Genomic DNA, 12,889 nt, shown 5'->3' on the forward strand with positions numbered 1-12,889 from the left:
AACTCATTTGAATATGCCTAGCTAATAGCTCCTTCGCAAACTTTCCCTCTGGTCAGAAACTTTGGAAAATTGCTGAGAAATAATTGCTAGGCAAATGAAGTTGAATTTTGGAATGAGGCAAGATTTGGATATGAGAGGATTCCCAAAAAGTTTGAGGTCAATCAGAGGATATAAATGACACTTCCTTCACAAAGTGCTATTTAGGGCAGAATAGGAAAATGATTGTTTGACAATTATTTTTGAACATGCCAAGGAAAAGATTTGCCACATTGGAGGAAGATATGACCCAAACAATTTATGAGTATTATTTGGGAGTTTTGTGAATGACAGAAATATAGGTTGGGAAAATAAGGTTATTCCTTTAATAGAAAAAGGAATATTCCCATTAAAAAGAATATTGGGATTGGTCCAAGATGGGGAATGACATAGTTTTGGGATAGATTTGGGGATGGGAAGCCACTTGTGAGACTTGAGAAGAGATGATCTTCCCAAATTTCAAGACCACTGAGCCACAGAAAAAGAAATCCAAGCAAAATCCACAAGAAAATTAAAAGAAAAAGAAAGGGCCCAAAATCAGGATGTCACACCAACTCATTATTTCCCCAAAATTTTCCATAAATTTACAACAACTTTGCGCAGTCGAGTAAAACTGGTGCTCTCCCTCCCGCGCCGCACTGCCTCCCGTCCCTGCCACCACCACCGTTGACCTCTGAGCTGGCTGGTATGGATAGCCTACACCCCCGCTCACCCTGCCGGTGCTGACACTAGCGAATCGCCGCTGCAATCCACCCACGCTCCACCGCCATTGGCGACAAAAGCTTTGGATGACAAAGAACTACCGCGTCCAAGCACCACCTTTAACTGCGCCAATGGTGTCTGGCGTGGCCACCATGTCTCCGGCAATGGCCGGCCGCCTTCCCACCGCACCTACCGGTGGCAAGCAGTCTCGAAAGCCAATGACTGTGGCGTCGGCACTTGCCGAGGTGGCTGTCAAGAAGAAGACGAAGAAGACCGCGGCACCGGCCCTTGCATGGCCCGCGCCTCGTGCGGCAACTCCGAGGTGAGCAGCGGCCGCGACCGGCAACAAAAAAATGCGGCTGCCGCGGTCGGCAACAAAAAATGCGGCCACCAAGTGCTTGATGAAATGCCAACAAGGTAAAAAAATCGTGTCCTGTTGGAATTCGGTAGTGATTGTTTGTGATCGGTAGAGAGGGTTTATAGTGCTTGCTTTGACATTGTAGAGCGGTGATGACCACGGCCAAATTCCTCGCATCGTTGGAGTCCTCGGCTATCGTTGGCCTTGATGATGGTACCCAAGACAAGGAGGAGGCCGAGGAGGTGGTGGCCGACGAGTAGGCTGAGGAGAAGGTGGTAGAGGTGACTGCATCAAGCATCAAGGCCACAAGGACCCGCACCCAAAACTACAACCAAAAGGATGACCTTGCACTTTGCGATGCTTTGTGTGCCATCTCCATGGATGCAATGATTGGAACGGATCAAATCAAGAACATGTTTTCGGAGAGGATCGTTGACTTCTAAAACTCCTCCGTCGACGTGCAATCAAGCCATACACAAGGTTCGTTTGGGCATCGTTGGAGCACCATCCATGAGCAATGCAACCTATGGTCCAGTTGCACCGACCAAGTGAACCACGCTCCACCGAGTGGTGTGCAAGTGGCGGAGTATGGCCCCTACATCTAGTAGATAAATTGTTTGTTTCTTTGTGATTACTCCATAGTGATTTTTCGTCTGGGTAAGATGTTATTTCAGATTTGAGAAGTATCAGTCAATTAAGATTTAAATTGTGCCGATGCTTCTAATTTTGCTGCTGCTGATTGGCTGCCTCATGGTGGAATTGGAGTTGAACGGTATTTTATGAAATGTAAGGCACCTATTTTGTACCATGAAGAGCTTTTGGATGTGGTCACAAAGGTTAGAGAATACCTATTACTTTGAAGCAATGTCCCGTGAATAAAATATATGTGGAAACATAAACCTAGCTGTTATATGAACATCCTGACTTCCTTTAGGCAGATATTCAAAGTACAGCATTCTTTGTTGTTCATCTGCCATAAAACATTTCCGTAGCTTCTCATATTTCCTTTTGCGTCAGAACAAAATCCAAGAAAACATACAATATTCTTTTGCTTCAGCTTCATGAGACACTTTTGGGAAGGTCTTAGTTGGATGTGGCAAGTCATGATAAGTAAATAATGGGTGGTAATACCAATGAAAGAAATACATATCATCTTTGACAGAAAAGTGGATAAACCACACGAATCATGAATGAACAGCTCACCTAAGGGGATGAGCAACATCCTATGAAAAAAAAAGTGGAAACATAAACCTAGCTGTTATATGGCTATTACATTGATGCAATATCCTGTGAAGAGCATGGTAGATGACCAACATGTGTAGATGTACCATAGGTGTAGATGTACAACAGGTGTCATGAGTTGTGCATCCTTGTGAAAGATAGCAACAAAGAAATCGATCTCCGCTATCACTTCATACATGACCGCGTCGAGAACACAGTGATCGTGGAGTTCATCAGGACTGGTCAGGAGAAGGCGGACATCCTAACCAAGTCACTTGGTTGCGTCCTGTTCCAGGAACTGCGTGACAAAGTTGTGCTCATGAACATCAAGTATCTTCAACAAGGTTAAGGGGGAGATTGTTGAGTCAACCATGTCTTCGGCTGCATGCATGCGGCACCAACGGAAATATCTTCCTTGGCAAGCAAGGACCAAGTAGTTTCCTAGTAGTTACAAGGAACTTGACTAGAAATAGACTAGAGCAGTACATGCAAGTACGTGGTAGTTTCCTAGTGTAGATAGGAAGGTACTGTGCACTTACCTGGTGCTTGTCAGGCAAGTGCCATTCCCAAGTACTTTAAAAGGACCCCAAGTCCCTCATATGTAAATCAACTCAAGTCATTTTTAGCTTCAGTACAAGGCAGTAGAAGTGAGCTCCTCTCTTACTCGTGCGTCTGTGTGTGTGAAGCTTTCAGTTTGTGTACTCCTCTCATAGTATAGCTAGATTGCACTGGCTATAGTTCATGCCGTTTCCACCACTGCCTGGTCTATCCACGGAGAACTAGCTATTCCGTAGTTTTGGGCTAACCTGGTACATCGTGTAGATAAATTGTTTGTTGCTATCTTTCAAAAGGAGCCTGGGAACATTTGATTACTCCATAGCAATTTTTCTTTTGGGTAAGATATTATTTAAGATTTGAGAAGTATCAGTCAACATATTTAAATTGTGCAGAGGCTGTTAATTTTGTTTCTGCTGATTGGCTGTCTCATGGTGGAATTGGAGCTGGAGTGTATTTTATGTACTGTAGGGCACCAATTTTGTCCCATGAAGAGCTTTTGTATGTGGTTGCCAAGGTTAGAGAATACCTATTACATTGAAGCACAATCCTATGAAGAAAATATATGTGGAAACATAAACCTAGATCTTATATGACCATCCTAACATCCTTCCGGCAGATATTCAAAGCAGAGCAATCTTTGTTGTTCATCTGCCATAACACATTTTCGTAGCTTCTCGTATTTCCTTTCGTGTCAAAATAATATCCAAGAAATCGTACAATATTCTTGTGCTTCGCCTTCAAGAGACACTCAATCTCTACTAGAATATTTTTTCTCTTTCGGGAAGGTATTAATTGGATGAGGCAAGTCATGATAAGTAAATAATGGGTGGTAGAACCAGTGAAATAAACTAAAATCATCATTGTCTGAAAAGTGTATATACCACACGAATCATGAATGAAGGATGCATCTCATGGTATGAGCATGACACACGCCATAACGTGGCCCGTTTAGCTGGGTGGGAGGCTTGGAACGTGTGGTGATTGGGCCAGCCCAAAAAATGGCCCGTCTGGCCAACTATAGTTCTTCCTTTCCAACTTTACTGGTAGGCCCATGAAGAAACACAAGAAGGCCCGACCCGTTGCTCCATGAAACCCTAGCTAGCTCCTCATCATCGATGGGGAAGGGATACCCCCTCCCGGTTAACATATATTGCCCCTCCGGCTGCACCTTCGCCCCCGAGGGACATGCCTCTGTCTCGGAGGCCCCCGAGTTCTGCTCAACGGATGAGATGTTTACGAGACCTACGGCGTCTGACTCATCATGTCGCTGTCGTCCTGGTCGCCTCCCAGGACGCTTGACATCACAACCCTCTCCTTCCCCATCAAGCGACAACCTATCCACCACTTTCATGCGCGCGTTGTTCCTGTCGGCCACAACACCTTCCTCCTCAACTACACTAGCTGCCTCGTGGCCAGGGCAACCGTGGTAGGTCGCTGGGGGAGCATCCCGTCCCCCCAAGCCGAGGGTTGTCTCCGACGGATGCTCGGCCAACCTCTGCCGCCCATACCTCACCGTTAAACGCTTCGGCATCTATGAAGGCGCCTGTAAGAGCAAGCGGTGGGATGACCTCTTCGATCTCAACTTCGACAAGGCGCAACCCATGTATGTGCCCGAGTGCGCCAAGCATGTGCTCGCTTAGCTCTACTATGAGCACGTGTATGACTATGACGAGTTCACCAACAATAGATCGAGGTCACGGGGCAACATGGAGAAGTGGAAGAACCACATAGGGGTCGATCCAGACGATCATTCCTCGATCTCTATTTCGCAGGGTGAAGGGAGGTACCATCCTGGTTCTGTCAAAGAGATGGATGATGTGGAGGCTTCCGGCGTTAGAAGCAGCTGGAAGAGGAGAAATCAAAAAGGCGACAGAATGGCTTCTAGTGAGCGCCATGCTAACAATGATGGCAACACTGGGAAGAATGCAGCATATGCTGGAGCTCGGTAGCTGAAAAGGAGAAAGCTTGATATAGAGGTTAGCAAAGTCGATCAGGTCTGTGAGAAGTGTGATAGTCGATTGCATGGGGACGCCATGTTGCGATGCTTTCGCTGCAATAAAGGGTAGCAAATGTATTGCTTATCACCTCTGATCAAGAGTGTGCCTCCAGGGAATTGGTACTGCTTAGACTGCATGAAGTTTTAAAGTGATTGTTTTGGGTTTGTGGAGAGGAGGAAGACCAATTAATCTCCTTGATACTTTCCAGCGATATGATAAGAAGGTGAGAAGGATGTGGTTCGGGCAAAGGCCTCCTAGCCATGTTCAAGTCAAGAAGCAGTTTTGAGAAATTATGGAGGGAAAGGCAGGGGAGCAGAAGGTCATGTATGGGAGTGACATTGCCACTTAGTTTTATGAAGTGGGTTTCCTCTCCTTTGTCATCTGGTTCTACCATAAGTGGATCCAGATATGTGGTAGAAGTAATGCTCCATCCCATGGAATCTAAGCTATTTTCTCAACCTGCCTGGTTCGGTTCTTCGGACTATACATGACAAAATTCCTAGTGTAATGGTCGCGTGGCTATAGCTAAAGATGTTGTTCTCATCATTTTGCTGGCATATTGAGGAACATCGTTTTTATTCAATCAATTATGTACATTGGTAAGCTAATCCAGCATGAATAGCATGTTGGATATGTGTTACCTTTTTTATCTTTTCTATCATAGTTTGTGTGTCACACATTTTTATTCATATTTTTGTGTTATTGATTGTTGATTAGTAGCTAAATAATTTTTTTATGTGAGGGTTGCAAGCGATTTTGTTACGTTATGCATTAATTTTTTGTTAAGTTTGTATTCACGTGGGGTTACCTTTGTAGGGTTCCGATTTCCGCCGCTCCCGAATAGAGTTCCCGCCATCCCGCCGCTGCATGTGGCTCTCATCGCTGCTAGAACCAACACCGTCAGCACAGGGTGGTACGGACGGATATGAACTCATCAGCGCACTCCCGTATAACATGCTCCTCTAGGTCCTCGCGTGTCTGGGCTCCACCTGTGTCACTGCATGCACCGACAACCTCGTACGCTAGTGGCACGATCTCTGGATCAGCCTCCCCGGGCTCACATTTTGCGACGTCCCAACAAGTGCGATAGAAGAGGTGCTTGTCAATGTCGTTGGCGATGCATACGAGCCCGTCATAGTCCTCGACATCCGTCTCGTCAGGACTGGCCCACCGGAAGCGGCAAAGTTGGATGACGTTAATGCCAAGAAGTTGTTGCATTACGCCATTTGGCTCTTGCTGAAGGAGCTTCTCTTCATCCTCCCGCCAGCACGTGTCTGATTCTCCATTCCGTCCTTCCGCTGCGCCACCTCCATTGAGCTAGACACGTATTACCTTCGCATCTAGCCGCCGGATAGCCAGCTCATCCCAGTGGTCGAGAGGCTGTCTCTCTCCAAAAACATTGTCAACGCAGGCACCTTTCTCAAGAACTGCCAAAGGTTGCTCATGCTCAGGGTCACCTTCCATGGGGTCGGGTCTGCCATGCTCGAAGAGGCGCTCATCGCACTAGAAGCAGCAGTGGTGCTTGGACTCATACTGTCCCTCCTAGGCATCCGAATCGACCTTTATAATGGGGGGCACATTGCCTAAGGAGCTCAATTTGTGTCCCTTCTCCGTGTCGCAGCAAGGGTCTCTCCACAAAAGCCCGTCTCTCTCAACAGCTTCAATGAATATTTTATAGTTGGGCTACCATGCTTTCCCCGCACCACGTCTACTAAGATATGTTTGTGCTCCGCCTGCGTCACACAGGTGTAGCAAGGTGTATTCTTATTCCTTACGAGGTTGTCCCTCCAACGCTACCGCTACACCATCCTCCATCTTGCTACCATGGTCGACCGCTGCCCATGTGCTCAAGGTGAATGCAGATAGTTCCGCCCAAGAGGTTATAGTCTGCTTAACGTCGTTATAGGAGCTTGCGCTTGGTATCTGTGAAGGGCAATGTGAGGGCATTAATATTGAGACTGCAGTGCTTATGCAACTAAAGCTCATTGTTGGTGCCGACTCGGACCTGAGCGTGCCCATCTGGGCACCAATGGTGGATAAGGTCTCATATTGGTTTTCATATAGAAATTTGGCTCTTATATTTGGTCTTTGGTCACTTTAGACCCTGAGGGCAGAGACGATAGAGAACTACAAATAGAAACACAAGGGGCTCACCAAAGAAGGGAAAGATGCATGTTCGCGGACCCCTCATGTTCATGTCCTATCTTGTAAATATCTGCTCAGGTATGTCTCTTCTTCAACCTATATTTTTCACGTGTGTTCCTATTTTTCAATTACCTTGAATTTTTTATTTCTGAAATAAATTTTTATCATTTACATGTTCTTCTGTGGCTAGATTGTTCTATCGTTTGGCTTGACTATTTACTTGTACAGAAAAGTGGAGCGAGGGATAGAGCATGACACTTTTCACGCGAAGTATGTCACAGAGTGCATGTGTGTGTGAGAGAGTATCTGGGTGGATCAGTGAAGTGTATCTGTGTTGTGTTGTGTAAGTTGTGTTTTGCGAGTGAGAGAGTGGGGTGTGTTAAATATAAACAAATAGATAAGTGGGCCCACATAAGGTGTGTTAATATGCCTGTGCGTGCAATAGAGAGTAAGAGCATCTCCAGTCAAAATGTTCTTGGAGGCAAATTTCCAACACTTAGAAGTGCTTCTTGGGGCACAAAAAACATCCAACTCCAATGGGTTCCCTAAAATAGGGCACTTTCAAACCTGCGAACAATGTTTTGTAAAGGACATTACATTGATCATTTTAACATTTAAACATCAAAAAATTGCAACAATTTAACCCTAAACACAAAGTTCATACTACGACTTGATCACCCTAAATAAAAAAAAGATCATTACTACTTCAAGCAGTCTTCCTCGCAAGTAACCACTTTATACTTCATTCATCATGTCTCTATTTTGCCAAGATGCAAGTGCGATATACATCTGATTTAGAACATCTTATAAAGTGACGGATCCCAGCATGCTTTGAGTTGTTTATGTCTCATCACACCCCATGAACCCCTAATTAGCAAAAAAAAAATCTGAATATGGGGCTTCCACGATTCTTATGTTGACAGCGGGGAACGCATGGCTGCAGAAGCTTGATTTGCTTCCAGAGACGACGCTAATGGCGTGCCATGTAGGCGAATTTGAGATGTTTGTGAGGTGGCTGAACTAGACATCTAGCTAAGTGTGTGTAATGCACGAAGATATATTCTATCTCAACATGCCAAACTAAACATATTTCTTGCATACTACGTGTCAAAGATACAAAATAGTGATGTAGATATAATATATTTTATCATATTTATCTAGTAAGCGACCAACCACGGATAATAAATGCCGGATGAGTTTTTTTTTATTAGTTGATTCTTTCTTTAGGACAAAAAATCGCTCATGTACTTTTTTCACTTAACAATTACCACTATGCCAAGAAGATCAGCCATGTATTGGAAGAGACCATCCAAGAAGAAGAGGCAACACAAGACAAGGAAGATCTCAACACAAGACATCCGGCACCTACTTGCCTGGCTCTCGGTGTCCTGTAGCTAGTTGGCCTAGCATCCATATATCCATGCAAATGTAGCTGCATGATGCACCCAAAGCTCATCATTAATGGCAACCATTGAATAGAGTTATTGAGTAGTCCCTGCCAAAAAGGTCCTGGAAATATGCAGCGCAAGGATCCGATGATTTTTCATGATAGGTGCATCCACATGCGTGCTTTTATAGCAACCAATTTGTATGGTGCAAAGACCCAATGGGCTACCACGATGATTGACTCCACTCGTACTCTTCTTGCAGGCACCGAACTGTGCAATGTATCGAGCCGATGGTCATTGACATCGGTCGCCCCCATGGGCATACGCTTCTTGGAGGTGCCAGTTTCGAGTTGCATAAACCGTCTAGATGCACTGCATGGGGCGGTCCTCGAGCAGACCCAAATGAGGCAGTAATGCGGTGCTTGAATACGATGGTTAGTACGGTTGAGTTTGGTATTACAGCTCGCAGAGACATCCTCGCAGCTAACCATCACATACTTCATTGAACATGTCTTGCATCTTCTCAGAACCAAGTGCGATAAATATTGAACACTACATCTTTGCTTCCATTAGTGTGTCTATGTACCTGCTCGTAGTCATGGGGCCAAGATGGTGGCAACCGGTACGTGTTTGAGCAGTCTAGTTCGAGGAGAATATGGATTGTCCTGAGCAACATGATCTTAATGTCTTTAACATGTTTGATTTTTAGTTTACAACAATGCGCACTAGAAGAATATCATGTTTTACTATAATTTATTATTATATTAATATCTAAGATTTTTTATTGTTCTATTTATTTCATGTTTCTTGCTGAGATGTTGTTATTTACACATCTTTAATTCTCCTTACAACGGAATATGCCATTTATTTTGTAATGAACAATGAATGAAAGTCGGATAGTTTTTACCCGAAGATTGGCCAACAGCTTATGTCAGATTATGATGCTATATATGGACAATATTATTCATCACCGATCCTTAGTGGTGTGACACTAGTCAAAATACTAGTGGCTTGCCACTTGCACATGGTCGGTATATCATTATGAAGCCCCATGTACGGATTCATAATTCTACACCTCAAATATCACAAACTCACAATTTAATCCCTTTTTGTTTGATAAAAAATTCTTTTTATAAACGGGTGCCAAATGATGTCCAAATAAGTCAGAAGTTTGCGTGCAGTCTTGCTATACTATTCCAATGCCCCACACAAAATTTCCTCCAATTCCGCATTCATTTCATACTCGACTGATCGAACAAATAATAGTCGGCTAAATAATGAAGCGAATTTCACAAATACAGCTGCCTTGGGCCTATTCCCTCTCTTCCAAACCACAAGGCAGCCCCCTAGCCAGCCCATCTAGACCTCCCTAGCATAGCCCAGCACAACCCCAAAACCCCTACCTTATTTGGATAGGTCCACCTACCAATTGGGGTTTTTTACCTTATGCGTCATCCCCATCAACATCTCTCTCTCTCTCTCTCTCTCTCACTCTCTCTCTGTCACTCGCTCGCTCTCTCTCTCTCGGTCTAGCCAACACTAATCTCATGACTTAAGTACCGTAGGATTCACCATCCATTCTTTGTCGGCATGGTCCATGATCTAAATTTGGCACAACTCTACATAGTCTAAGGCGACTTCGGGCAAACTACTACCTTCACCCATCTTGGCGAAGCATCCTCTTTATGTTCCAAGCCAATGTATGTGCACCGTGCCAAAATCCCATTTATTTTGAAGTTTCTGGTGTAGCTCTTGATGTTGTCCACTATGCTAGACAAGTCATTTGGAGAGTTCCTCATGAAGCTATGTGTCCTCGATGTCTCAATCAACGTTGCTTCTGATCCTTGCAACACATTGTCGGGCTAGCAAAAAAGTGGGTTTCTTCGCCTTGGTTATCTAGTTCGACCATCGGTGGATCCAGAGATGTGGCCGATGTATTGCTCCAACCCATGGAATCTGAACAATTTTGCCAACCTGCCAGGTTCAGTTCTTCGGACTGTACAAGATAAAATTCCTGGTGTAGTGGTCCTGTGGCTCTACCTAGGGATGTTGTTATTGTCATTTTGCTGGCACGTTATGGAATAATGTTTTTATTCAGTCAAATATCTACATTGGTAAGTAACTCCTGCCTGAATAGCATGTTGGATATGTGTTACCTTTTTTATCTTTGCTTTCACAATTTGTCTATCACACATTTTTATTCTTGCTATTGTCTTATTGATTGTTGATTAGTACCGAAATAGTTTTCTTTTTGTTTATGTGAGGGGTGCAAGAAATTTTGTGATGTTCTGCATTCATTTTTTGTTAACTTTTGGGCCTAGGGTAGTTCATCTTGAACTTGCTATCTGACATGTGTTTCAGGGGCGAGCCGAAATTTTGGTATGGGGTACCTGTTGCTGAAGCAAATGCTTTTGAGCGGGTATTTTATGCAAATATACATATTTATATGTGAGGTTCATTCATACGTGATATTTAGTAGTATGCAAACTGTAGGAACACATTGGCTGTTGTTCTTTTACTTCTCCAGAAACATTTGATTTTTTTTAGTGGGAGCTGGGAAGTGAAGTTATTCTCTTGTTAGTACTTGTAGCAACTATCATTGTACTTTGAGCTACGGCGGAATTACAAATGTTTTCAGATTCGAGACTCGAAAGATTGAGTGGTTTCTAGGATTTGATTCAGACACCCACAAATTAACATGGAAGTAAAATTAATAATAGTTATAAATATACTCCCTCCGTAAAAAAATATAAGAAGTTTTAAATCACAAAATAGTGATCTAAAAGATCTTATTTTTTTTTTACACAGGGAGTACTTTCTACTTTGTTATTACTATGTACTTGGGGAATAATTTAATTTTCCTTACATGATTCCGTATTTTGATTGTCTTGCATATCTGGTTGATTGGAATAATGGTGGTGCATTTATAACCTGTATGCTGATTAGCTTGTGTGTTAAAAAATAACTAAAGGGTATAGACATAGTTACTTTCTTTTTGGTATTTTTTAGATGAACCAAAAGTCTCCTTCCCAAAACTTTATGTTTAGTTAATCATATTCTGGTATGGTAACATTTGACCCTTTTATGTGTAACTTGAGTATTTGACATTTTGAACTCCTACAGGTTGTCCAATATGCTTGACCTGATCAATTTGATGCACAACTCAACCTACTCTTTCACCTCGTCACAATGCTAAATCCGTCGGTTTTACGAGCAAACAGTGTTCCTGTTTAAAGTGTCATGCAAGTTAGTACAGACTTGTTTTGCGACAACACGAGGGTATCATCTCTAGTTACATAATTAGTCACACACTACTTTTATGACATTCACTAGCCGTGGAATTTTATGTGAATTATAGTTTCTCAGACCCGTGGTACATCTACACCTGTGTACATCTAGTAGATGAATTGTTTGTTGCTATCTTTCACAAGGAGCCTAGGAACTTTGTGATTACTCGATAGTGATTTTTCTTTTGGGTAAGATGTTGTTTCGGATTTGGGAAGTGTCAGTCAATTCAGATTTAAATTGTGCCGAGGCTGTTTGATTGGCTGCATCATGATGGAATTGGAGCAGAACTGTATTTTATGTAATGTAAGGCACCTATTTTGTACCATGAAGAGCTTTTGCATGTGGTCACAAAGGTTAGAGAATAACTATTACATTGATGCAATATCCTTTGAAGAAACTATATGTGGAAACATAAACCTAGCTGTTATATGAACGTCCTGACTTCCTTTAGGTAGATATTCAAAGCAGAGCATTCTTTGTTGTTCATCTGCCATAAAACATTTCCGTAGCTTCTCATATTTCCTTTTCAGTCAGAACAATATCCAAGAAATCGTACAATATTCTTGTGCTTCGCCTTCATGAGACACTTTTGGGAAGGTCTTAGTTGGATGTGGCAAGTAATGATAAGTAAATAATGGGTGGTAAGACCAATGAAATAAATACATATCATCTTTTACTGAAAAGTGGATAAACCACATGAATCATGAATGAACACCTCACCTTATGGGGATGAGCAATATCCTGTGAAGAAAATATATGTGGAAACATAAACCTAGCTGTTATATGGCTATTACTTTGATGAAACATCCTGTGAAGATCTTGGCTGATGAACAACATGTGTATATGTACCACATGTGTCATGAGTTGTGCATCCTTGTGAAAGATAACAACAAAAACATCCATCTCTGCTATCACTTCATACATGACCGCGTCAAGAAAGCCACGATGATCTTGGAGTTCATCAGGGTAGGTGAGCAGAAGGCGGACATCCGAACCAAGTCACTTGATTGAGTCCTGTTCCAGGAACTGCGCGACAAAGTTGGGCTCATGGACATCAAGCATCTTCGACAAGGTTGAGGGGGAGATTGTTGAGTCAACCATGTCTTCGGTTGCATGCATGCAACACAAACGGAAATAGCTTCCTTGGCGTGCAAGGACCAAGTAGTTTCGTAGTAATTTCCTAGTAGTTGCAAGAA

Source organism: Triticum dicoccoides, chromosome 7B (assembly GCF_002162155.2).
Source record: "Triticum dicoccoides isolate Atlit2015 ecotype Zavitan chromosome 7B, WEW_v2.0, whole genome shotgun sequence".
Taxonomy (NCBI): domain Eukaryota; kingdom Viridiplantae; phylum Streptophyta; class Magnoliopsida; order Poales; family Poaceae; genus Triticum; species Triticum dicoccoides.